Source organism: Chiloscyllium punctatum, chromosome 17 (assembly GCF_047496795.1).
Source record: "Chiloscyllium punctatum isolate Juve2018m chromosome 17, sChiPun1.3, whole genome shotgun sequence".
NCBI lineage: Eukaryota > Metazoa > Chordata > Chondrichthyes > Orectolobiformes > Hemiscylliidae > Chiloscyllium > Chiloscyllium punctatum.
In genome coordinates this window covers 1,106,511-1,131,765 of record NC_092755.1, presented here as the reverse complement: position 1 = coordinate 1,131,765, position 25,255 = coordinate 1,106,511, and the positions used below count along the sequence as shown (strand labels likewise).

Sequence of the window (25,255 nt, the reverse complement as noted above, 5' to 3'; positions counted from 1 at the left end):
TGCTCTCATTTATTGTCCATTCCTCTCTATTGTTGATGTCCCCAAATGCCTTGCCTTGCACTTCTCTGGGTTGTTTGCTCCGTTCACCTGTACCCCATAGTTTCTGTTTTTAGACAATCTGCCATTGGATCTCTCGTCAAATCCAAATAAGTCACATGCAGTAACAAGTTACTGCCTCAGACCAATACAGTCAGATTAATTACACACGATCTTCCTTGCATAAATCCAGACAGACTGTCCTGGAGTCCCTGGGACTTCCTCAGTGACCGTTTATCCCATTGTCTCAGAATTCTAGTTGCAACCTATTCAGTCAGTCCCTTGCTCTATATTAAACAAAGTTGCGGTATTAGTCATTCTCCAGGTCTCCAGCACCATCCCTGCATCCAAAGAGGATTGGATAATGTAGGTAACTATAAGGCAGGGATTTTCCCCAGCTCCTTTTAACAGTCTGGAACGTTGCGTTACCCCTTTTTAAGGATTTGAATCTCCTTTGTAATTCTCCGCTCCAAGTTTGTTGTTCCCAATCTTTCACACTGCATCCCTACTTTGATTCAGACAAACAGAGGCCTAACCCATCTTATGATTTGGTCAAGTCTCATTTTAGTCAGGTTTTATGGAGGGTTTCTCTCCACAAGGTGAAGTGCATTTTCTCATGACACCATCCCCAATCTGCCTCTTTAACTATCCTCCCTGCACACGTGGTTATCTTCTCAACTGATACGAACACGATGATTTTCCTCTTCGTCATAACAACTGCTCACTGCCTGGATATCCCAAAATGCGCCGGCCTTCCTGTACCAGGTGCCATTAGTTAAAAAAGTCATTACACTCTTAGATTGTCAATTCGAAACTGCCAAAGACATGGCATTGGGGGTAAAACTGGGGCTTCACTTTGAGACCAAGTCGCTGAGGTTCTGGTGGATGGCATGGTGCACGAGAGGGACATTATCTTCCTCTAGGACTGGCAGGACTGAATGTCCAGCAGTGTTGGAAGGAGGTCAGTGACCTTCTCCACTCCACCATGGTAATTACCACCATCTGCACTTTGTGAGCTCGCCCTCACTGTCTCTCTGTTACTGCACCCACCTCCCACAAAGGCTCATGTTCTCCCACTCTCACTGAATGCAGCACCTTCTCTCGGTCTGTACCAGCTGTAACAAACAATTCTACGTCCCTTAATACCGCTTGGTAATTGTCATATTTCAGAAGGAACCACCCCACACGAGAGGAGAAACAGCCAAGAGGGATAGGGGGCTCCCAACATTCTGCTCCTCGACCCAAACTGGGGAAGGATCCTGACCCTAACAACCACGAGAGGCTGACTGACCGTGTCCAAGCTCGCTGACTGGGATCTGAGACTCCCCCTGACTCACTGTGCTGTGCACCGTGACTGACTGTGTCCAAGCTCCAGGACTGGGATCTGAGACTCCCCCTGATTCACTGTGCTGGGCACCGTGACTGACCGTGTCTAAGCTCCCAGACTGGGATCTGAGACTCCCCCTGTCTCACTGTGCTGGGCACCGTGACTGACCGTGTCCAAGCTCCCAGACTGGGGTCTGAGACTCCCCCTGACTCACTGTGCTGGGCACCGTGACTGACCGTGTCCAAGCTCCCAGACTGGGATCTGAGACTCCCCCTGCCTCACTGTGCTGGGCACCATGACTGACCATGTCCAAGCTCGCTAACTGGGATCTGAGCCTCCCCTTGACTCACTGTGCTGGCCACCGTGACTGACTGTGGACAATGATATCAAGCTTCCTGGGTTTGTGTCTGTGCTAAACACCAAGACAATACAGCAGGAGGGTGAGCCTGGTAGCTCTGGCTGAGGGGAAACACTGCTAAAGACAGGGTAAGACAACGCAATAATTCTGTGAGCATTCAAGTTAGCTCAAAGTGAATGTGTACAAACACGGAGTGAGCAACCCAGAGGGACAGGCCATGAGCTGGGTGTGTGTCCCTGAGCACAGTGTCCTTGTAGCAGCATTGCAATGAGAGTTGTCAGTGCACCCTGAGCTGCAGCATTGAAGTACAGAAGAGTACTGTCAGTGGGTCGCAGATGTGCTGGGAATGCATGGTGAAGCTGGCATGTGTCAGATGTCAGCATTGGTGGGTGTGGAGTACACGCAACTTCTGTTCATGCAGTTTCCCCTGAGACGTTGGTGTCCAGGACAGAAGTCTGCAGAAACGTGCGGCGAGATGGAGTCACCAGGTACCAGGTCTGACTTTCATGTCAAATTCTCAATATTGAGTTTCCCCACAGTGGGGGAGGATATGAAGCTGCAAGTTGGTGGGGGGGGGATCCACAATAATGTGGCTGTTGATCATCAGTAATCATTCAGTGAGCATCGCGCCACTCTCGCTATCAAATCTTGTCTTAAAGAACAGTCTAGTCCAGGAACAGGCCCTTCAGCCCAGCAAGCCCACACTGACACATGATGCCTTTCAAAAGTTAAAACAAAAGTTTTTGCTCTGACATTGTCTATGTCATTCTGTTCCCTACGTACTCATATTTGTGCCAAGATCCCTCTTAAACCTTGCTATATTGGCTTCTTCCCCTCTATCAGTGCATCCCAGGCACTTTCACATTCTGTCTGGAACAGCAAAAGAAAAGAAGCTTACCGATCACATCTCCTGAACTTTCTCCCTTTTACCTAAAACCTACAGTCCTGAGTAATTGATATTTCTACTCTGGGATGAAGCCACTAACTGTATTTCTATCTATGTCTCTGATAATTTTGTAAATATCTATCAGGGAGCCCCATAGCCAATGATGCCCAGGTGCACACAAACCATGTGTGTTCAATATCTCCTTCTGGCTAATACCCTCCAAACCAGACAACATCCTGGTAAACCTTTTCCATACCCTCTCCAACACTTCCACATCGTTCTGCTGGTGTGGAAACCAGTACTGTACACAATATTCTAAATATGCCCAAACTAAGTTTCTCTACAGCTGCAATATGACCTGCTAATTTTCATACTGCATGCTCCGATGCCTGTCTGCAAGTTTGCCGTCAGTCTTCTTGATCACCCTATCCACCCGTGTTACCACTTTCAGGGAATTATGGAGCTGTACACCTTGATCCCTTCGGATGTTGATGCAATCAGTATTTTTCCATCCATTTTATACTTCTCTGCTGCATTAGACCTTCTAAAACGCACATCACAATTGTCCAGATAAAGTTACATCTGTGTTTTCTCTTTCCAAGTCTGCAGCTGACCTATATCCTGCTGTATTCTCTGGCAATCATCTTCACAATCTGCAACTCCGCCAATCTATTTACAGATCTCCGGTCACAAAAACACTGTTCCACCCCTACTCTGTCTTCTATGACCAAGCAGTTCTCTATCCATCTTACTAACTGACCGCTGATTCCATTTCACTTCACCTTCTGCATGAGCCTGCCATAAGGAACCACATCAAAGGCCTTGCTAAGGTCCAAATGTCCAACATTCAGCCCCATCCCCTCATCAATCAATTTTGTCACTTCCTCGAAACATTCAATCAAGTTTGTGAGACATGATCTTTGCCATGCAACTGTGTTGCCTGTTGCTAGTAAGTCCATACTAGAGTTCTGTTGGAGCTGCACTCATTCAGACAATTGATTATTCCATCATATTCCTGACTTGAACCCTGGAGAGTAGATTAGATTCCTTACAGTGTGGAAACAGGTCCTTCGGCCAAACCAGTCCACATCAACCCTCCGGACAGTAACCCACCCACACCCATTTCCCTATGACTAAAACACTTGGCAATTTAATGTGGCCAATTCAGCTGACCTGCACATCTTTGGACTGTAGTAGGAAACCCTGCAGACATGGGGGGAATGTGCACACTCCACACAGTTAGTTACCCAAGGCCAGAATCGAACCGAGGGCCTTGGCACTGTGAGGGAGCAGTGCTAAACACTGAGCCACCATGCCGCTGTTGATGGTACCCGTAGACTGGGAGGTATGTCGGGCCGCGATGGTTACTGTACTTTGGGAGGTATGACGGTCCAAGAAGTTGCAGACTGTATGAGTTGTACAGAATATGATGCTGCTGCTGCCGCCGATGAGCCATTGTACCTCATGGATGCATCATCATTCGTTGCTTAACCTGTTTAAAGTCAGTACCATTCAGGACATATCATTGTGTTGAGGGTCTGCAAAATGTGAAGATGGACCTTGCTCCTTATAAGGACTGTGTAGTGACCATTCTTACAGATATATGAAATGAAGAGGTGTATCTGCAGCAGGCAGAAAGGTGACAATGTGGTCGATTATAGGTTTCCCTTTTGTTGATTCCCGCAAAACCTGCTGCAGAGCAGTCACAGGATCCAGCATCAATGCTGAACACTATGATTAGAATAGATCCCCTACAGTGTGGTAACAGACCCTTCAGCCCAACCAGTCCTCACTAACCCTCCAGAGAGCAGCCCACCTGGGCGATTCACCTGAGCTGCACATATTTGGACTGTGGGAGGAAACCCACACAGACACTGGGTGAATGTGTAAACTCCACACAGGCAGTTGCCCAAGGCTGGAATCGAACCTGGATCCCTGGTGCTGTAAGGCAGCGGTGCTAACCACTGAGCCACCATGCTGCCCTATATGCCAAGGACCTGCCCTCTTCTGCCTGGCTGTGTCCTTTCAGTGGGACAGAACCTCCCAGAGAGGATGGTGATGTTGCATGGGACATAGTCCTGTTCACAGAATCCTGCTTGAAAGACAATATTGATTGTTGCTTGATTAGTCTGAGGGAAATATGCAGCAGGTCAATTTTACATTTTGTATCGTGAAGAGTTAATATCACTTTATTTCTTACATATTTTAGAATAAACCAAACATCAATAATTTTCTGTTGAAAACAATTGGAGTGAACAATAATTGAAATACCAGAGCGCACACCTAACTATTACACAATTCAGTGACTGTAGTAAACAGCCGATTCATGTTCAGATCAGTGAACACACCATCTTGCAGGCAGCAAAGCTGTTGGAAATGACTTTGAGGAAAAGCCTGAATTCAGACACAGTGTTACTGGCCCTCACCATGACCTCCAAAACACTGACCATCTCCAAAATCTGTCCAGAGTGCTTCCAAACTGGAGCTGGGCAGTTACTCACACAATCCCTCACAATAAACTGTTGAGACATACCTGAACAACAGGGAGATGTGTGTGGGACAGACTGTTCAATGGACTCGCACGTGGCGCTGGTCCAGATGCAGTTCAATATTTATAACAATGACCTGTAAACAGCCATGTCTTGCAAGTATATTTCTTCTGGTGTGTCCCTAAACTCTGTAATTCTGCACCTTGGACCCGATCCTGAATGACGGTGTTATAAAGGTGATGGTCTCCCGCAGCACATGGCAGCTTACATTGAATCCCTCATAAACCATATCCAGTGTATGTTAGCCCCACAATGTTTGTATCCAAACAGATTTGTGCAGCTCCATTGATGGCCAGCATCATCCCAGCCCAACTTCCTTATGTGTGACTTGAGCTGGAAATCTCTGTGTAAATGTTTACAACATTGTTCTAATCATTAACAGCAAAGTCTCTTTACTGAAGCTCCAGCATCCTTACATAATACCAGCTTTTCGATTGTCCAATATGCATAAAATCCACCCATTTATTCTGTTCACTTTTATAACAACAATATGATGAAAACAGTGCCCAACTCACAGTAAGGAACATTGAAATGATGAATATCATTCCCACACCCAAGACCACATTATTATTAAGTACAATAACTGAAAATATGCAATTATTTTCCTTCGTATTAATGTTGTGAACTAATAGTCGACTCTCCTGCTCCTCAGATGCTGCCTGAACGGCTGTGCTTTTTCAGAACCACATTTTTTTACTCTGATCTTCAGCATCTGCAGTGCTCACTTTCTCCCTGGTAATATTCAATCATAATCATTTTTGTGGTAACAATTTCACTGTGTGTTTAAACATGTTAGTCAGATATGAATACATTTTGAATTGCTTATGTCTATCGCAGAGCTCGGTGATGTTGGGTGTGAATGTCAATGTCTGTGTGATGCTCGGTATGTAGACCATGCCTCTGAGAGACTGACAGATTAACCCTTCAGCTGTTCACAACAAACAAGTTACAGACTGAACCCAACCAGCCTGAGCTCACAAAACCCAAAGCATAGTGTCCAGCATTGGGCATGTTTGGACAATATTTTTCATTTTAATTTATTCATAGAATATGAGTGGGCCAGTATTTATTGTCCGTCTCTTGTTGCCCTTGAGAAGGTGGTGGTGAGCTGCCACACTGACCCACTGGAGTCCATGTGTTGTAGTTAGACTTCCAATACCATTCGGGAGGGACCTTGAAACAGTGACACTGAAGGAACAGCAATATACTTCCCAATCATAATGGTGGATGGCTTGGAACAGAACGCGAACATGGTGGGGGTCCCATGTATCAGCTCCCCTTATCCTTCTCGATGGTCGGGCTTCAGAAATACGTTGTAAGGAGCCTTGGTAAATTTCTGCAGAGCACCGTGTAGATGGCAGGTGTTGCTACGACTGATTATCAGTGGATGAAGGGTGAAGCTGCACTCACCCAAGGAAATGGGGGATATTTCATAACACCCATATTCAACATGTGTCTTATCGATGGGGGACAGGCTTTTAGAGATCATGAAGTGAGTTATTTCTGCAGGATTCCTTGCCCCTGACATATTCTTGTCGTCAATTAATTTACATACGTCAAAGTGTGGCACTGGTAAAGCATAACAGGTCAGGCCACATCTGAGGTACAGGAGAGTCGATGTTTTAGCATAAGCCCTTTACAGGAATGGGTAATGGAATCATATGCTCAGTCCAGTTCAGGTTAACGTTAATCCCCAGGATATTGCTAGTTGGGTGTTCAGTGATGGTGGTGGCATTGGACGTTAGAGCATACGGTTCAACTTTCTATTGTTAGAGGAAATCGTTGTCTGGCATATTTGTAATGGAAATGGTACTTGTCACTTTTAAGCACACATATGCCTATTTCCAGGTGTTGCTGCATTTCGATAAGGACTGCTTCAGTATCTGAGTAAATCGCGAATGGCATTGAACATTGGCAAACATCAATGGCAAACATCCCCACTTGTGTGTTTACACTGTCGGGATGGTCATTTATGATCGGGCCTAGGGCAGAGATCACTCTTATAACTCACTGATACTGTCCCTCTCTCTGATTAGGAAGTTTGCTTCTCGTTTCGCCTGCTCCAGAGGTGTTTAACAACATATCTGAATGAGATAATATTACATTATCTTCCCAAGGAGCTGAGTGAGAAGTTGGTTAGCTCAATCAGTTGGACGGCTAGATATTAATGCCAACAGTGTGGGTTCAATTCCTGCACTGACGGGGGTGACTAAAGGACTGTCCTACTCAACCTCACCCTTACTTGAGGCATGATGACTGTCCAGTTAAACTACCACCAGTCGTCTCTGTCTAACGAGAGAGCAGCCCGATCATCCTGGAGGAGTCTGGTGCCTTACCTTTCCATTTCTGATCTACAGGCTGACCCAGAAACCCCACCCCTAGGGAACTGCTGCAGAGCTGTCCTGGAGCTGAGATGGCTGCTCTCCACCAACCCCAACCAACATCATTTGTGCCAGGTATAACTTCAGCCAGGGCAGACGAGACTTATTTGCTCTAGTTTTGCCGTTAAGCCTGGACACTTGGACAAATGCAGTTATGATAATGTCAAAAATGCAGTCACTGTCGCCTCACCTGTAGAATTCAGCTATGTGTTTTCTTGTTGTACACCATTAAACCGAGGCTTCAATGTGCCCAAGGGATGAGTTGCCCTGGCAGAGACTAAACTGAGTTTCAGTGAGCAGGGTGGTGCTGAGGAAGTGCTACTTGATCCACTGTAGATTCCAATAACATTGCAACACTTTATTAGTGATATGGATTAGAGCAATGGCGCAGTCATTGATTGTCTGATGTTTTGTCTGTGTGTGTACAGGACCCGCCCGGATAGTTTCCCACATTGTCAGGTAGGTCCCAGTGCAATATCCCTGCAGGAACAGCTTGAATGGAATGTTCTCAGGGCCCACAGCTTTTGCATTATCCCATGCATCCAGCCATTTGGAGATACCAAACAAAAATGAATTGAATTAGCTGACGACTGCCATCTGGAGGAGACTAAAATAGATCATCCCATCGATACTTCCGTCTGAACATTGTTGTGAATGTTTCAGCCTTACCTTTTCTATTGTTGTGCTGGCCTCTTCCATCACTGAGGAAGATGATATTTGTGGATCCTCTTCTTCCAGTGAGTTGTTTGATTGACCACACAATTCACCCTGATTGCATGTGACAGGATTACAGAGATTAGATCTGATTTGTTGGTTAGATCTGTCTGTCACTGGCTGTTTATGCTATTTGGTCAGTAAGTGGTCTTGATTGGTGAAGTCACCTCATTGTGAGGTGTAGCTGGTGCTGCTCTTGGCAGACCCTCCTGTATTCTCCATTGAACAAGGGTTTATTCCCTGGCCTGATGGGCAGGGTAAAGTGGAGCATATGCCAGGTAGTGACAGTGGAAATTGTTCTGGAATACAATTCTGCTGCTGTTGGTAATGACTCGAATCACCTCACATAGGCCAGTGCTGCATTCTAGACCTATTCGAAATCTGTCCCGTTTAGCATGGTGATAGTTAGTATCTCTAGTATCTCTCACATGTGCGTACATGTATGTGTGACCTTGTCTCCGGAATACTGTGTGTGGTAGTCACTGTTCCCAGTATGGGTCATCATCAATGTGTCTGCAGCAGTAGGTTGGTGAAGATGAGGTCAAGTGTGTTTCTCTCTCTCCGTCGTTCCCCCCCTGCCCCGGTGCAGACTCAGTCTCGAAGCTGTGTCCTTTTGGACACGACCATCTCGATCAGCAGTGCTGCTGCTGATCCCCTCTTGGTGGGGTTTGAAATGGCCCACCCAGTATACATTCTCCAGCTCTGTCACCCTCTCAGTGCGTCCTCCGCATGTTGTTCAATGTGGAGGGACACTGATCCATCAGCTGAGGGAGGGGAGTCAGAAGGAGGTTTCTGTGTCAGTGTTTGGTCTGACATCGTGAGGCTGAGGGAGGGGGGGGGTCAGCAGGAGGTTTCTGTGTCAGTGTTTGATCTGACAGCGTGAGGCTGAGGGAGGGGGGTCAGCAGGACGTTTCCGTGTCAGTGTTTGGTCTGACACCGTGAGGCTGAGGGAGGGGGGGGTCAGCAGGAGGTTTCTGTGTCAGTGTTTGATCTGACACCGTGAGGCTGAGGGAGGGGGGGGGTCAGCAGGAGGTTTCTGTGTCAGTGTTTGATCTGACACCGTGAGGCTGAGGGAGGGGGGGGGTCAGCAGGAGGTTTCTGTGTCAGTGTTTGATCAGACACCGTGAGGCTGAGGGAGGGGAGTCAGCAGGAGGTTTCTGTGTCAGTGTTTGATCTGACACCGTGAGGCTGAGGGAGGGGAGTCAGCAGGAGGTTTCTGTGTCAGTGTTTGATCTGACAGCGTGAGGCTGAGGGAGGGGGGTCAGCAGGACGTTTCCGTGTCAGTGTTTGGTCTGACACCGTGAGGCTGAGGGAGGGGGGGGTCAGCAGGAGGTTTCTGTGTCAGTGTTTGATCTGACACCGTGAGGCTGAGGGAGGGGGTGGGGTCAGCAGGAGGTTTCTGTGTCAGTGTTTGATCTGACACCGTGAGGCTGAGGGAGGAGGGGGGGTCAGCAGGAGGTTTCTGTGTCAGTGTTTGATCTGACACCGTGAGGCTGAGGGGGGGGGGAGTCAGCAGGAGGTTTCTGTGTCAGTGTTTGATCTGACACCGTGAGGCTGAGGGAGGGGGGGGGGTCAGCAGGAGGTTTCTGTGTCAGTGTTTGATCTGACACCGTGAGGCTGAGGGAGGGGGTGGGTCAGCAGGAGGTTTCTGTGTCAGTGTTTGATCAGACACCGTGAGGCTGAGGGAGGGGGGTCAGCAGGAGGTTTCTGTGTCAGTGTTTGATCTGACACCGTGAGGCTGAGGGAGGGGAGTCAGCAGGAGGTTTCTGTGTCAGTGTTTGATCTGACACCGTGAGGCTGAGGGAGGGGGGGTTCAGCAGGAGGTTTCTGTGTCAGTGTTTGATCTGATACCGTGAGGCTGAGGGAGGGGAGTCAGCAGGAAGTTTCCGTGTCAGTGTTTGATCTGACACCGTGAGGCTGAGGGGGGGGGGGGGTCAGCAGGAGGTTTCTGTGTCAGTGTTTGATCTGACACCGTGAGGCTGAGGGAGGGGAGTCAGCAGGAGGTTTCCGTGTCAGTGTTTGATCTGACACCGTGAGGCTGAGGGAGGGGGGTCAGCAGGAGGTTTCTGTGTCAGTGTTTGATCTGACACCGTGAGGCTGAGGGAGGGGGGTCAGCAGGAGGTTTCCGTGTCAGTGTTTGATCTGACACCGTGAGGCTGAGGGAGGGGAGTCAGCAGGAGGTTTCTGTGTCAGTGTTTGATCTGACACCGTGAGGCTGAGGGAGGGGTGTCAGCAGGAGGTTTCTGTGTCAGTGTTTGATCTGACACCGTGAGGCTGAGGGAGGGGAGTCAGCAGGTGGTTTCCGTGTCAGTGTTTGATCTGACACCATGAGGCTGAGGGGGGGGGGGGGGGTCAGCAGGAGGTTTCTGTGTCAGTGTTTGATCTGACACCGTGAGGCTGAGGGAGGGGGGGGTCAGCAGGAGGTTTCTGTGTCAGTGTTTGATCTGACACCGTGAGGCTGAGGGCGGGGTCAGCAGGAGGTTTCTGTGTCAGTGTTTGATCTGACACCGTAGGCTGAGGGAGGGGGGGGTCAGCAGGAGGTTTCTGTGTCAGTGTTTGATCAGACCCCGTGAGGCTGAGGGAGGGGGGTCAGCAGGAGGTTTCTGTGTCAGTGTTTGATCTGACACCGTGAGGCTGAGGGAGGGGGGGGGTCAGCAGGTGGTTTCTGTGTCAGTGTTTGATCTGACACCGTGAGGCTGAGGGAGGGGAGTCAGCAGGAGGTTTCTGTGTCAGTGTTTGATCTGACACCGTGAGGCTGAGGGAGGGGAGTCAGCAGGAGGTTTCTGTGTCAGTGTTTGATCTGTCACCGTGAGGCTGAGGGAGGGGAGTCAGCAGGAGGTTTCTGTGTCAGTGTTTGATCTGACACCGTGAGGCTGAGGGAGGAGAGTCAGCAGGAGGTTTCCATGTCAGTGTTTGATCTGACACCGTCTGGTTTTGTTATATCACATTGTTGTTGGAGCAGTCTACAGGACACCTCTCCCAAATCTAGCCCTTTCCCCAAGACATTAGGAAGGAGGGGTTTTCAGGGTCTGCAGGGCTTTTTATTTGTGTCGCTGTCAACCGAAGGGCCTGTCCTGTGCTGTATGACACTGACTCTATTTCTCTCGTGATTGGACAATCCAAGGTCTCACTCCTTCTGTTCCTCCCAGTGCCTTCTCTATTCCAAAGATTTCAATAATATTTTCTCTATTAAGACATTGCTCAATTCCATTTTTAAACTATCTACTTGGATATCTGTATCTTTCCTTGTCATCTTCTCCAGCCGCTACATCCATCTGTGTCTCAGTATCCCTCCATACCTCCACAATTTTTGTCTCATACTCCAGACCCATCTATGACTGCAAATTCTGCCAGCCTCTGCATTCTTCCCTATCTCTATACCTTCCAGCTGCTACACTTCTCCCTATATCCTGTGATTGAATTTAAAAATATCTCACTAACCTGTTCTAGCATGCACAGGCCACGCTATCTCTCGGCCATCTCCAGCCTCGCTTTCCTTTTCCTGTAACATCTCTAGCCTTGCATTCCATGCTCTCACAACTCTGTGTAAAGAACCCGCCTCTGACATCCCCTCTATACTTTCCTCCAACCAGCTTAAAATTATGACCCCTCGTGTTAGCCATTTCTGCCCTGGGAAATAGTCTCTGGCTATCGACTCTATCTATGCTTCTCATTATCTTGTATACCTCAATTAGGTCCCCTCTTCTTCTCCAATGAAAAAAGTCCGAGCTCAGTCAACCTCTCTTCATAAGATAAGTCCTCCATTCCAGGCAGCATCCTGGTAAATCTCCTCTGAACCATCTCCAAAGCATCCACATCTTTAGAACATAGAACATAGAACAATACAGCACAGAACAGGCCCTTCGGCCCACGATGTTGTGCCGAACTTCTATCCTAGATTAAGCACCCATCCATGTACCTATCCAAATGCCGCTTAAAGGTCGCCAATGAATCTGACTCTACCACTCCCACGGGCAGCGCATTCCATGCCCCCACCACTCTCTGGGTGAAGAACCCACCCCTGACATCTCCCCTATACCTTCCACCCTTCACCTTAAATTTATGTCCCCTTGTAACACTCTGTTGTACCCGGGGAAAAAGTTTCTGACTGTCTACTCTATCTATTCCTCTGATCATCTTATAAACCTCTATCAAGTCACCCCTCATCCTTCGCCGTTCCAACGAGAAAAGGCCGAGAACTCTCAACCTATCCTCGTACGACCTACTCTCCATTCCAGGCAACATCCTGGTAAATCTTCTCTGCACCCTCTCCAAAGCTTCCACATCTTTCCTAAAGTGAGGCGACCAGAACTGCACACAGTACTCCAAATGTGGCCTAACCAAAGTCCTGTACAGCTGCAACATCACCTCACGACTCTTGAATTCAATCCCTCTGCTAATGAACGATAATACTCCATAGGCCTTCTTACAAACTCTATCCACCTGAGTGGCAACCTTCAAAGATCTATGTACATAGACCCCAAGATCCCTCTGTTCCTCCACCTGACCAAGAACCCTACCATTAACCCTGTATTCCGCATTCTTATTTGTTCTTCCAAAATGGACAACTTCACACTTGGCAGGGTTGAACTCCATCTGCCACTCCTCAGCCCAGCTCTGCATCATATCTAAGTCCCTCTGCAGCTGACAACAGCCCTCCTCACTGTCCACAACTCCACCTATCTTTGTATCATCTGCAAATTTACTGACCCACCCTTCGACTACCTCATCTAAGTCATTAATAAAAATTACAAACAGCAGAGGACCCAGAACTGATCCCTGCGGAACTCCACTTGTAACTGGACTCCATGCTGAATATTTACCATCTACTACCACTCTCTGACTTCGACCGGTTAGCCAGTTTTCTATCCAATTGGCCAAATTTCCCTCTATCCCATGCCTCCTGACTTTCCGCATAAGCCTACCATGGGGAACCTTATCAAATGCCTTACTAAAATCCATGTACACTACATCCACTGCTCTACCCTCATCCACATGCTTGGTCACCTCCTCGAAGAATTCAATAAGACTTGTAAGGCAAGACCTACCCTTCACAAATCCGTGCTGGCTGTCCCTAATCAAGCAGTGCCGTTCCAGATACTCGTAAATCCTATCCCTCATACCCTTTCCATTACTTTGCCTACCACAGAAGTAAGACTAACTGGCCTGTAATTCCCGGGGTTATCCCTATTCCCTTTTTTGAACAGGGGCACAACATTCGCTACTCTCCAGTCCCCTGGTACCACCCCCGTTGCCAGTGAAGACGAGAAGATCATTGCCAACGGTACTGCAATTTCCTCTCTTGCTTCCCACATAATCCTAGGATATATCCCGTCAGGCCCGGGGGACTTGTCTATCCTCAAGTTGTTCAAAATGTCCAACACATCTTCCTTCCTAACAGATATCTCTTCTAGCTTATCAGTCCGTTTCACACTCTCCTCTTCAACAATACAGTCCCTCTCGTTCGTAAATACTGAAGAGAAGTACTTGTTCAAGACCTCTCCTATCTCTTCCGACTCAATACACAGTCTCCCACCACTGTCCTTGATCGGACCTACCCTCGTTCTCGTCATTCTCAGGTTTCTCACATACGCATAGAATGCCTTGGGGTTATCCTTGATCCTATCCGCCAGGGATTTTTCATGCCGTCTCTTAGCTCTCCTAATCCCTTTCTTCAGGTCCCTTCTGGCTATCCTGTATCCCTCCACTGCTCTGTCTGAACCTTGTTTCCTCAACCTTATGTAAGCCTCCTTCTTCCTCTTTACTAGACATTCAACCTCCCTCGTCAACCAAGGCTCCCTCACATGACCATTTCTTTCCTGCCTGATCGGTACATACATATCAAGGACACGTCGTATCTGCTCCTTGAAAAAGTCCCACATTTCCACCACATCCTTCCCTGACAGCCTATGCTCCCAACGTATGCTCCTCAAATCCTGTCTTACAGCATCGTAATTTCCCTTCCCCCAATTGTAAAAACTTCCTTGTTGTGTGCACCTATCTCTCTCCATAACCAAGGTGAAAGTCACAGAATTGTGGTCGCCATCACCAAAATGTTCACCCACTAACAAGCCCACCACTTGTCCCGGTTCGTTACCGAGTACCAAATCCAATATGGCCTCCCCTCTGGTTGGACAATCTACATACTGCGTTAGAAAAGCTTCCTGGACACACTGCACAAACACCGCCCCATCCAATCTACTTGATCTAAAGAGCTTCCAATCAATATTTGGGAAGTTGAAGTCGCCCATGACTACGACCCTGTGGCTTCTGCACCTTTCCAAAATCTGTTTCCCAATCTGTTTCTCCACATCTTTCCTATATTACAGCGACCAGAACTGGACGCTGTATACCAAGTGCAGTCTAACCTAAGTTTTATAAAGCTACAACAAGATCTCACGGCTCTTAAACTCAATCGCCCTGTTAATGAAAGCCAAAACACCATATGCTTTCTTTACAACCCTGTCCACTTGGGTGGCCATTTTAAGGGATCTATGTACCTGCACACCAAGATCCCTCTGTTCCCTCACACTGCCAAGATTCCTATCTTTAATCCTTTACTCAGCTTTCATATTTGACCTTCCAAAATGCATCACCTCGCATTTATCCAGGTTGAAATCCATCTGCCACCTCTCAGCCCATCTCTGCATCCTGTCAACGTCGAGCTGCAGCCTACAACAGCCCTCTATACCGTAAATGACACCTCCAATCTTTGTATCGTCTGCAAACTTGCTGACCGATCCATCAATCCCCTCATCCAAATCATTAATAAAAATTACAAACAGTAGAAGTCAAAGGACAAAGCCCTGTGGAACACCACTCACCACTGAAGTAAGACTAACTGGCCTGTAATTCCCGGGGTTATCCCTATTCCCTTTTTTGTCCCCTTCTACGACCACTCGCTGTCTTCTGTTGGCCAGCCAGTTCTGTATCCAGACAGCTACGTTCCCCTGTATCCCATTCCTCCTGACCTTCTGAATGAGCCTACCATGGGGAACCTTATCAAATGCCTTGCTGAAGTCCATATACGCCACATCCACAGCTCGACCCTCATCAACTTTTATAGTTACATCCTCAAAGAACTCGATAAGGTTTTTGAGGCATGACCTACCCCTCTCAAAGCCGTGTTGACTGCATTTAATCAAGCCATGCTCTTCCAGCTGGTAATAAATCCTATCCCTCAGAATCCTTTCCAACACCTTGATGACGACAGACGTGAGATGTACTGGTCTGTAATTGCCGGGAATTTCCCTATTTCCTTTCGCGAAGAGAGGAATTACATTTGCCTCTCTCCAGTCCTCAGGTATGACTCCAGTGGAGAGCAAGAATGCAAAGATCTTCGCAAGTGGTGAAACAATCACATTTCTCGCTTCGCAAAGCAGCCGAGGGCAAATCTGGTCCGGGCATGGCGACTTGTCAATCTTAATGTTCGACAAAAGTTTCAGCACATCAGCTTCCTCAATCTCTATCCATTCAAGCATGCATACCTGCTCTTCAAATGTTTCATTCATTACAAGGTTTGTTTCTTTCATAAAGACAGAAGCAAAAAAATCATTTAAAGCCTCCCCTACCACCTCAGACTTTACAGACATGTTCCCTATGATAACCCTGATCGGTCCTATTCTTTCTTTGACCATTCTCTTATTCCCAACATAAGTGTAAAATCTCTTTGTGTTCTCCCTCATCCGTTCTGCCAAGCCTTTCTCGTGCCCACTCCTGGCTCTCCTCAGACCATTTTTGAGCTCCTTCATCGCCTGCGTGTAATCCTCTAGAGCTGAGCTTGACCCTAGCTTCCTCCACCTTATGTAAGGTACCTTCTTCCTTGTGACGAGAAGCTCCATCGGTCTCATCATCCAAGGTTCCTTTTTCTTACCCCGTCTTGCCTGTCTCAGAGGAACATGTTTATTCATCACTTGTAACAACTGTTCCTTAAACAGTCTCTACATGTCTATAGTGCCTTTACCATGGAACAATTACTCCCAGTCCATCCTTCCTAACTCATGACTAATTGCATCATTCTTTCCTCTTCCCCAATTAAATATCCTCCCATTTTGCCTAATCTTCTCCTTCTCCATAGCTATGTAGAATGTGAGGCAGTTGTGCTCACTGTCACCAAAATGCTCTCCCACCACAAGATCTGATAGTGCCCCGGCTCGTTTCCGAGCACCAAGTCTAGAATGGCCTCTCTCGTCGGCCTGTCAACGTACTGAGTTAGGAAACCCTCCTGAACATACCTTACAAAAACAGCTCCATTCAAATCTTCTGCTCGAAGGAGGTACCAATCAACATTGGGAAAGTTAAAGTCATCCATTACTACAACCCTACCACATCCACACTTTTCCAAAATCTGCCGACCTATGCTTTCTTCCATCTCCCTGCTGCTATTGGGGGCCTGTAGTAAACCCTTAACGAGGTGACTGCTCCCTTGCTGTTCCTAATTTCCACCCATACTGACTCAGTAGGCAGATCTTCATCGACAATGGTAACTTCTGTAGCAGTGATACGCTCTCCGATTAGAAGTGCTACACCCCCTCTTCCTTTCTCCCTCCCTATTCTTTTTAAATGCCTTGCTGATATATGTACTCACTACTTTCCATCCCGGCTGCCCCGCTGGTCCTCGTCACTTCCTCCGCTGCTCCCAATCCTTCTGTGAAAGAGAAAACAACGCTGCCCGCGATCGGTAAATAATTTTTTTAAAAAACTGCCTTACCTTACCTGCAGTCTTTCGGGTTCGTCTTTCCTCCGCTGCTGCTCGCACTCACCTGTGGAAGTCTCAGAGAGTGTGTGGAGCATATCTACCAGGATGCTGCCAGGACTGGAGGACATGTCTTAGGAAGAAAGGTTGAGAGAGCTAGGGCTTTTCTCACTGGAGCGAAGAAGGATGAGAGGTGACTTGACAGAGATGTACAAGATGTTGAGAGACATAGAGTGGATAACCAGAGCCTTTTCCCAGGGTAGAATTGGCTATCAACAAGGGGCATAACTTTAAAGTGATTGGAGGAAGGTTTACAGGAGATGCCAGAGGTAGGTTCTTTAATCCGAGAGTGGTGGGTGGGCGGAATGCACCGCAAGCGGTGGTAGTAGAGTCAGATACATTAGAGATAGTTAAGAAGACTCTTGGATAGGAACATGGAAGTTAGTACATTGAAGGGCATGTAGGTTAGTCTGATCTAAGAGTAGGATAAAAGGCCAGCAAAACATTGAGGGCTGAAGGGCTCTTACTGTGCTGTACTGTTCTGTGTTCCAAGTTTCACTCAGTTTGTGGATTCTCATTAATTTTTGATTGAGCGAGTGAGGCGTGCGAGGGAGGGAGCTGTGTGAAGTCAGGAAGCTGGGGTAGAGCGTTAGACCAAGACTTCCAGTTTTGATGTGCATTGTTACATTCACCTGAGTGCCAGCACAATATGTGTGGTTACCTAGACCAGACAAAATCCATCAAGTGCCATTATTAAAATTATTCTTGGCTTGCCGTTTGCTCCTGGTTTCTTCAGAAGCATTCTGTTGGGTGTCCTATCAATTAGTATCAGACCATCCACAAACATGTACAATTTTATTTTTATACTGGTGAATATGAAGGTACATTTATTGGATATAGTTTCAGAGGGTTCACTGTGAGACACAAGATGCTGCAATAGACTGTCAAATGTGAACGTTTTCTCCCAGTGTCTGGTCCAGGGGGCAGATGTATGGACTCTGGGGGACATGCCAGATGTCATCACCATAAGTAACTTGTGTGTTGTGATTCTGACACTCCATGTCCATACATCTGCTCCATGGGCCAGGCTCTGACTGAAGATGAATTTGTTACAGCTGATTCCTGGTCAGTCATTGGTATCTAATTTAGACAACATTGATACCTGCACCGAGAGCAGTGATAGCCTGTTGGTTTCTTTACTCCTGCTCAAGGCGGATCTTAAATGATTCTCTGTCAGAGAATGTTTGAATGACTGCCCTGACCCAGGATGGAAACTCTCTGGACAGATTCAGGAGGCAGGCCAGTGTCTCACTTAGTGCCACAGGCAGCTGTGAGGTCCAGTAGCACTGTACCCGAATTCACCCTTTTGAAATCCACTTTTAATGTCGATCATGATGCAAAGCGATGGGTTTACTGACCTGAACAATGATCAAGAGTTTGCCATGTTTGTGAATTGGGCAATAATAGGGTATGAGCTATAATTATTTAACTGAACAATAACTGCATCATCTCTGAAAACAATAAAATTAATTTTATTTGATGGAATTAAAATATAAACACCGAACAACGTTTTATGATACAAAAGTAATGAATTACATTTTGTTTTGTCTGAAGAAGAATATGTTTTCTGACTATTTTGGTGATCACAATTACACATTGAATCTCAGTACTCAAATGCGTACATTGCCGCTCTATCATTTGCAAAATGATTGATCTCTGACTGATTGCATATTCAGAGTGAGCAAATGATTGAACAATCAAATAGAATTATAACTCTTACACATTTAAATATAACCAGTCGATTTGATTTCTCACCTGAAATGTGTGAGTTTCAGTTATTTGCCAACAATTCTATTAGTTTTAAAATAATGATGGAAAAGGATAGACTAGATCTAAAAGTTGAAGTTCTAAATTGGAGAAAGGCCAATTTTGACGGTATTAGGCAATATCTTTCAAAAGCTGATGGCGGCAAATGTTCGCAGGTAAGCAGACGGCTAGAAAATGGGAAGCCTTCATAAATTAGATAGCCGGAGTCCAGAGACAGTATAATCTTGTTAGGGTAAAAGGAAAGGCTGAAAGGTATAGAGAGTGCTGAAAGACTAAAGAAATTGAGGGTTTGGTTAAGAAAAAGAAGGAAGGATATGACAGGTACAGGCAGGATGGATCGAGTGAATCCTTAGAAGAGTAGAAAGGCAGGAGGAGTATACCAAAGAGGGAAATCAGGAAGGCAAAAAGGGGACATGAGTTAGCTTTGACAAATAGAGTTAAGGAGAATCCAAAAGGATTTTACAAATACATTGCGAACGAAAGGGCAAATAGGGAGCGAATAGAGTCCTCAAAGATCAGCAAGGTGCCTTTGTGTGGAGCCGCAGGAGATGGGAGAGATACTAAACGAGTATTTTGTATCAGTGTTTACTCAGGATAAAGACATGGGAGATGTAGATATACGGAGAAATAGATAGTGACGTCTTGAAAAATGTCCATATTACAGAGGAAGAAGTGCTGGATGTCTTGAAATGCATAAAGGTGGAAAAATCCCCAGGACCTGATAGATTAGGTGAAACTTGAAAGGGTTCAGAAAAGACTTACATGCATGTTGCCAAGGTTGGAGGGTTTGAGTGACACCTGGAGGTTGAACAAGCTAGAGCTGTTTTCCCTGGAACGTTGGAGACTGGGGGTGACTTTATAGAGGTTTATAAAATCATGAGGGGCATGGATCGTGTAAATTGACAAGGTATTTTCCCTGGTGTGGTGGAGCCCACAACTAGAGGGCATAGTTTTCGGTTGGGAAGGGAAAAATATAAAAGAGATGTAAGGGGCAACCTTTTCACTCAGAGGGTTGTCCGTGTGTGGAATGAGCTGCCAGAGGAAGTGGTGGCAGTTAGTACAATTGCAACATTTCGATGGCGTCTGAATGGATATATGAATAGAAAGTGTTTAGAGGGATATGGGCTGAGTGCGGGCAGCTGGGACTAGATTGGGTTGGGATATTTGGTCGCATGGACAAGTTGGACGGAAGGGTATGTTTCCATGCTGTACATCTCTTTGACCCTGTGACTGTAATTTAGAAATGGCAATAATTTGACATGCACTGTCAAATAAATAAATTGTTTATATTATTAAATTGTAGCATACAGTAAGTTGAAAACTTGCTATATTTAGAATGAATGATAAAGAACCAAGAACATTCCGACACAGGAACAGACCCTTCGGCCCTCCTAGCCTGTGCTGATCCAGATCCTCATATTTTCTAAACCTGCACATATTTTCTAATGATCTGTATCCCTTTGCTCCCTCCCCATTCATGTTTCTGTCTAAATACATCTTAGATAACACTATTGCTCCTGCACCTACCGCCTCAGATGGCCACACGTTCCAGGCTGCCACCACCCTGTGAGTAAAGTTCTTCCCACATATATCTGCACTAAACCTTTCCCCTCTCACTTTGAACTCATGACCCCGAGTAATTGAGTTCCACAATTTGGGGAAAAAAGCTTCTTCCTATCCATCCTGTATATATCTGTCTTGATTTTGTGGACCTCAACCTTCGACTTTGTAATGAAAATAGCCCTAATCTACTCAATCTTTCTTTCTTCGTCTTTGGAGGTGACACGGTGGCACAGTGGTTAGCACTGCTGCCTCACAGCGCCAGAGACCTGAGTTCAATTCCCGCCTCAGGCGACTGACTGTGTGGAGTTTGCACATTCTCCCCGTGTCTGCATGGGTTTCCTCTGGGTGCTCTGGTTTCCTCCCACAGTCCAAAAATGTGCAGGTCAGGTGAATTGGTCATGCTAAACTGCCAGTAGTGTTAGGTAAGGGGCAAATGTAGGGGTATGGGTTGGTTGTGCTTCAGCAGATCGGTGTGAACTTGTTGGGCTGAAGGGCCTGTTTCCACACTGTAAGTAATCTAAATCTAAATCTATGTACAGCATTCCAAATGTGGCCAAACCAAACTCCTATGCAACTGTAACATGCCCTGCCAGCGCTTGTACTCAACACCTGATCCAATGAAGGAAAGCATATCATATGCCGCCTTGACCACTTTGCTGACCTGTGTTGGCATCTTCAGGAAACAATGGACCCGAACACCCAGATCTCGCTGTAAGTCAATTTTCCCCAGGAGTTTTCTGTTTACTGTGTTGTTCACTCTTGAACTGGATCTTTCAAAATGCATGACCTTGCAGTTGCACAGATTGAACTCCATCTGCTATTTCTGTGCCCAGCTCTCCAATCTATCTATATTCTGCTGTATTCTCTGACAGTTCCTTCACTATCTGCTACTCCAACAGTCTTGGTGTCATCTGCAAACTTGGCAATCAGGCAACCTTCTTCCAAATCATTGATATATATCACACACAACAGTGGTCCCAGTACGGATCGCTGTTGCACACCACTGGTCATAGGTCTCCATTTTGAGACATCCCCTTCCACTACTCCTCTCTGTCTCCTGTTGGCCAGCCAGTTCTCTATGCATCTAGATAGGACACTCTGGACCCCATGCGACTTCACCTTCTCCATCACCCGACCATGGGGAACCTAATAAAATGCCTTACTCAAGTCCCTCAGTATCTTCTGCACAGCTTCCCTACCAATGATATCAGGCCTGCCGGTCTACAATTACCTGGATTATCCCCGCTATCCTTGTTAAACAAGGGGACAATATTAGAAATTCGCCAGTCCTCCGGGACCTCACCCATGTTCAATCATCCTGCAAAGATAAATGTTAAAGCCCCAGTTAGTTCCACACTCACATCCTTCAGTAACCTGTGATTGATCCCATCCAGACTTGGGGGCATGTCTACCTTAATACCTTTCAGAGTATCCAAAACTTCCTTCCTCTTTATGTCGACTTGACCCAGAGTACTCAGAGATCTATCCCTAACCTCAACATCCGTCATGTCCCTCTCCTTGGTGAATACAGATGCAAAGTACTTCCTACGAATCTCACCCATTGTCTCTGACTCCATGCATAGCTTTCTTCCTTTGTCCTTGTGTGGGCCAAACACTTCACTAGTTACCCTCTTGCTCCTTATATATGGAAATAAGTCTTTGGGATTTTCCTCACCCCTGTTTACTAAAGCTATCTCATGACCACTTTTAGCCCTTTTAAATCCTCGATATTTACTGGGAAATGTGGCTAGTGAAAAGAAAATAAACATTTGTTCATGCGAGTGGGAACTCAGATCTTTTCAAAGTGTTTTGTGCCAAAAATAATTTGAAATTCGTCTCAGTGCAAATAAATGCAAGAGAAGAAACCTCTTGGGAAGAGTAATTTTCAGCCACTATTCCCCCCAAAGTACTTCTGAGGTAGAAAAGAATGAGGGTTTGTAACAAGGGCACAACAGTAACTATGTGGGTGGCTTGAACATGCAAATTGGCTCAATTAATCAACTTGACAGTAATATCCTTGAATAAAGATTCAGAGAATGTATGAGAGATTATTTCTGAGAGCAGGCCATCATGGAAACAACCGGAGAATGGGGCTCAGTGGTTAGCACAGCAACAGGCACCCAGGTTCGATTCCAGCCTCGGGGGACTGTCTGCGTGTAGTTTGCACATTTTCCCCCTGTCTGCATGGGTTTCCTCCCACAGTCTGAAGATGTGCAGGTCAGGTGAATTGGCCATGCTAAATTGCCCATAGAGTGAGGTATGTAACTCAGAGGGGTCTGGGTGGGTTACTTTTCGGAGGGTTGGTGTGGACTTGTTGGGCCAAAGGGCCTGTTTCCAAAATATGGGGCATCTAATCTAATTTAGAGTTGATAATATGTAACAAGAAAGGATGGGTGGATGAGCTTTGCCTTGGAAGGAATACCCACAACATGCTGGAGTTTCACATTCAGATTGAAAGAGTGAAGACTGAGTCATACATGTGAGTTTTAGTGTCAGGCAATGATAATTATACAGACCGCAGGAGGGATTTGGCTGTGGTGGTCTGGGGGATGAAAAGAACAGTCAAAGGCAGGACAGCTGAAGAAATTTGGCAAACAATTAGGAAGATACTAAAGACCAAAGAGGAATTGTATTATGGAAAAAAAATCATCCATATCTTGATGAGGAAGTCAAGGATAATATGAAGACAACTCCCAGCGCATGTCATACTTCACCCGTTAGTCACACTGTGGAGGTTTGGGCAAGTCAGTGGCCCCGTGGTGTTAATGTTCTGGAGACCTGGGTCCAAATCCTGCCACAGCAAGTGGTGGAGCTTGAATTCAAATCTGGAATTAAGAGACTGATAGTGGTTATGAATCGATTGCCAAGAAAAACCCACCTGGTTCACTGATGTCCTTGAGGGAAGGAAACTGCCATCCTTACCATAGACTCACCACTCTCAGACTGAAGGCATTTCTCCTTATCTCCGTTCTAAAGATTTTCTCTTGACCCTCAGGCTATATCTTTGAGTGCTTTCTCTCCGAACAGTGGAAGCATCTTCCCAACATCTACTCTGACCAGGCAACCAGTATTCTGTATGCTTCTATTAGAGCCCCCTTCATCCTTATACACTCCAGCGAGTATAGACCCAGAGACCTCATATGTTAAGTTTTTTATTCCTAGGACCATTCTTATGAAGCTCCTCTGGACAGGCTCCGGGGTGCTACATCTTTTATGAGTTATGTGGCCCAAAACTGTACATAATACACTAAATGTGGTCTGACCAGAGTCTTATAGAGCCGCGGAAATCCATCCATTCAACTAGATTAGATTAGATTAGATTACTTACAGTGTGGAAACAGGCCCTTCGGCCCAACAAGTCCACACCACCCCGCCGAAGCGTAACCCACCCATACCCCTACATCTACATCTACCCCTTACCTAACACTACGGGCAATTTAGCATGGCCAATTCACCTGACCTGCACATCTTTGGACTGTGGGACGAAACCGGAGCACCCGGAGGAAACCCACGCAGACACGGGGAGAATGTGCAAACTCCACACAGTCAGTCGCCTGAGGCAGGAATTGATCCCAGGTCTCTGGCACTGTGAGGCAGCAGTGCTAACCACTGTCATCTCAAAAGAAATCTCATCACTGTATTTGCCTTTCTGACCAGATTGACCACCTGAAATAATAATCTTACAATGGACAATAATAAATTTACTTTAGAGTTACAAAAATGAACAATGATTAAAGCATGCTGGGAAGTAGAACCCATCCTTGACCAAACTCTTCCACATGCTGCAGAATCCAGACAGGCTGCAGCTACCCAGAGATGGTTTGCAAACAAACCTGACAGCTCCAGACCCTGTAATACTAACCTGAAGTTGGACCTGAATGGGACAATGGAAATTCGCCCTTTGGGCCATCAATGTGACAACCCCAGGTTGGATCTGATTGATCAGGGTAAATGAACCTGATCATTTCATTGGCAGATCCTCCACACCCTCCAAAAAGGCGTGAAGACTTGGAAGGATATGAATCACCATAAAACCCCTCAGAGAGTGGTAACTCGAGAATAACCACTGAAAGAGAAGACACCTACAAGGCAATCAGAAGAAAACGAAGACTTCACCACGTGGAATCCGGTCAACTTCTGGTGGGGTGGTATGTGATCATCCAAGCTTAAGTTAACCCATAAGATAGATTGTAGTGTTTTTCATTACGTTATAATACGTTTTATTGTTCTAATATTAATTGCATTCAATAAACAAATATCATTGTTTGTAAGAGTTGACTCAGTTCTTTTGCTGAATGTAAGATTTCAAACACACTGTGTGGCAGATACAGCACCTTCCTAGCTACTGACACAGCCTGCACATTTACCTTGAGATAATCCTGACTGGAACTCGCAACACTTTGCACTTCAGACTTCTGAATTTTTTCCCCAGCTATAAAATAGTCCATGCCTCTCTTCTTCCTACTAAAGTGCATAACCTCGCACTTTCCCAAGTGTACTCCATCTGCCACGTCTTTGCCCACTCTCCTACCATGTCTAAATCCTTCTGCAGCCTCCCTCCCATCTCAATGATACCTGTCCCTCTATCTACCTTTGCATCATCTAAAAACCTCGCTGGATTGCCCTCTTTTCCTTCATCTGGATTGTTAACGTACAAAGTAAAAAGTTGCAAAACACCAGTTGTCATTGACTGCTATCCTGAGAAGGACCCTTTTATTCCCACTCGATCTTCTGCCAGACAGCCAAGCTTCTGTACAGACTAGTACCTTATCTCTGATACCATGGGCCCTTACTCCAGGCCTCCTGTGAAGCACCTTGTTAACGTCCTTCTTGAAGTCCAGACACATAGTATCCATTAGCTCTCCTTGATCTAACCTGCTTGTTACATCCTCAAAGTGTTCGAACAGATTCATTAGCAT

The 25,255-nt window shown here is 46.2% G+C and overlaps 1 long non-coding RNA gene across 2 annotated transcripts in view; it reads left to right on the top strand.

Annotated features, from left to right (window-relative positions):
- LOC140487719 (uncharacterized) overlaps positions 1 to 24,524 on the top strand; it is a 76,652-nt gene extending 52,128 nt beyond the window's left edge. The window contains exons 6-7 of one of the 2 annotated variants that reach the window (XR_011962888.1): positions 20,876 to 21,047; positions 24,313 to 24,524. This is a non-coding gene — a long non-coding RNA (uncharacterized lncRNA). The remainder of the gene's footprint in view (positions 1 to 20,875; positions 21,048 to 24,312) is intronic. The other variant, XR_011962887.1, reaches the window with a different exon arrangement.
- The last annotated feature ends 731 nt before the right edge of the window (positions 24,525 to 25,255 follow it).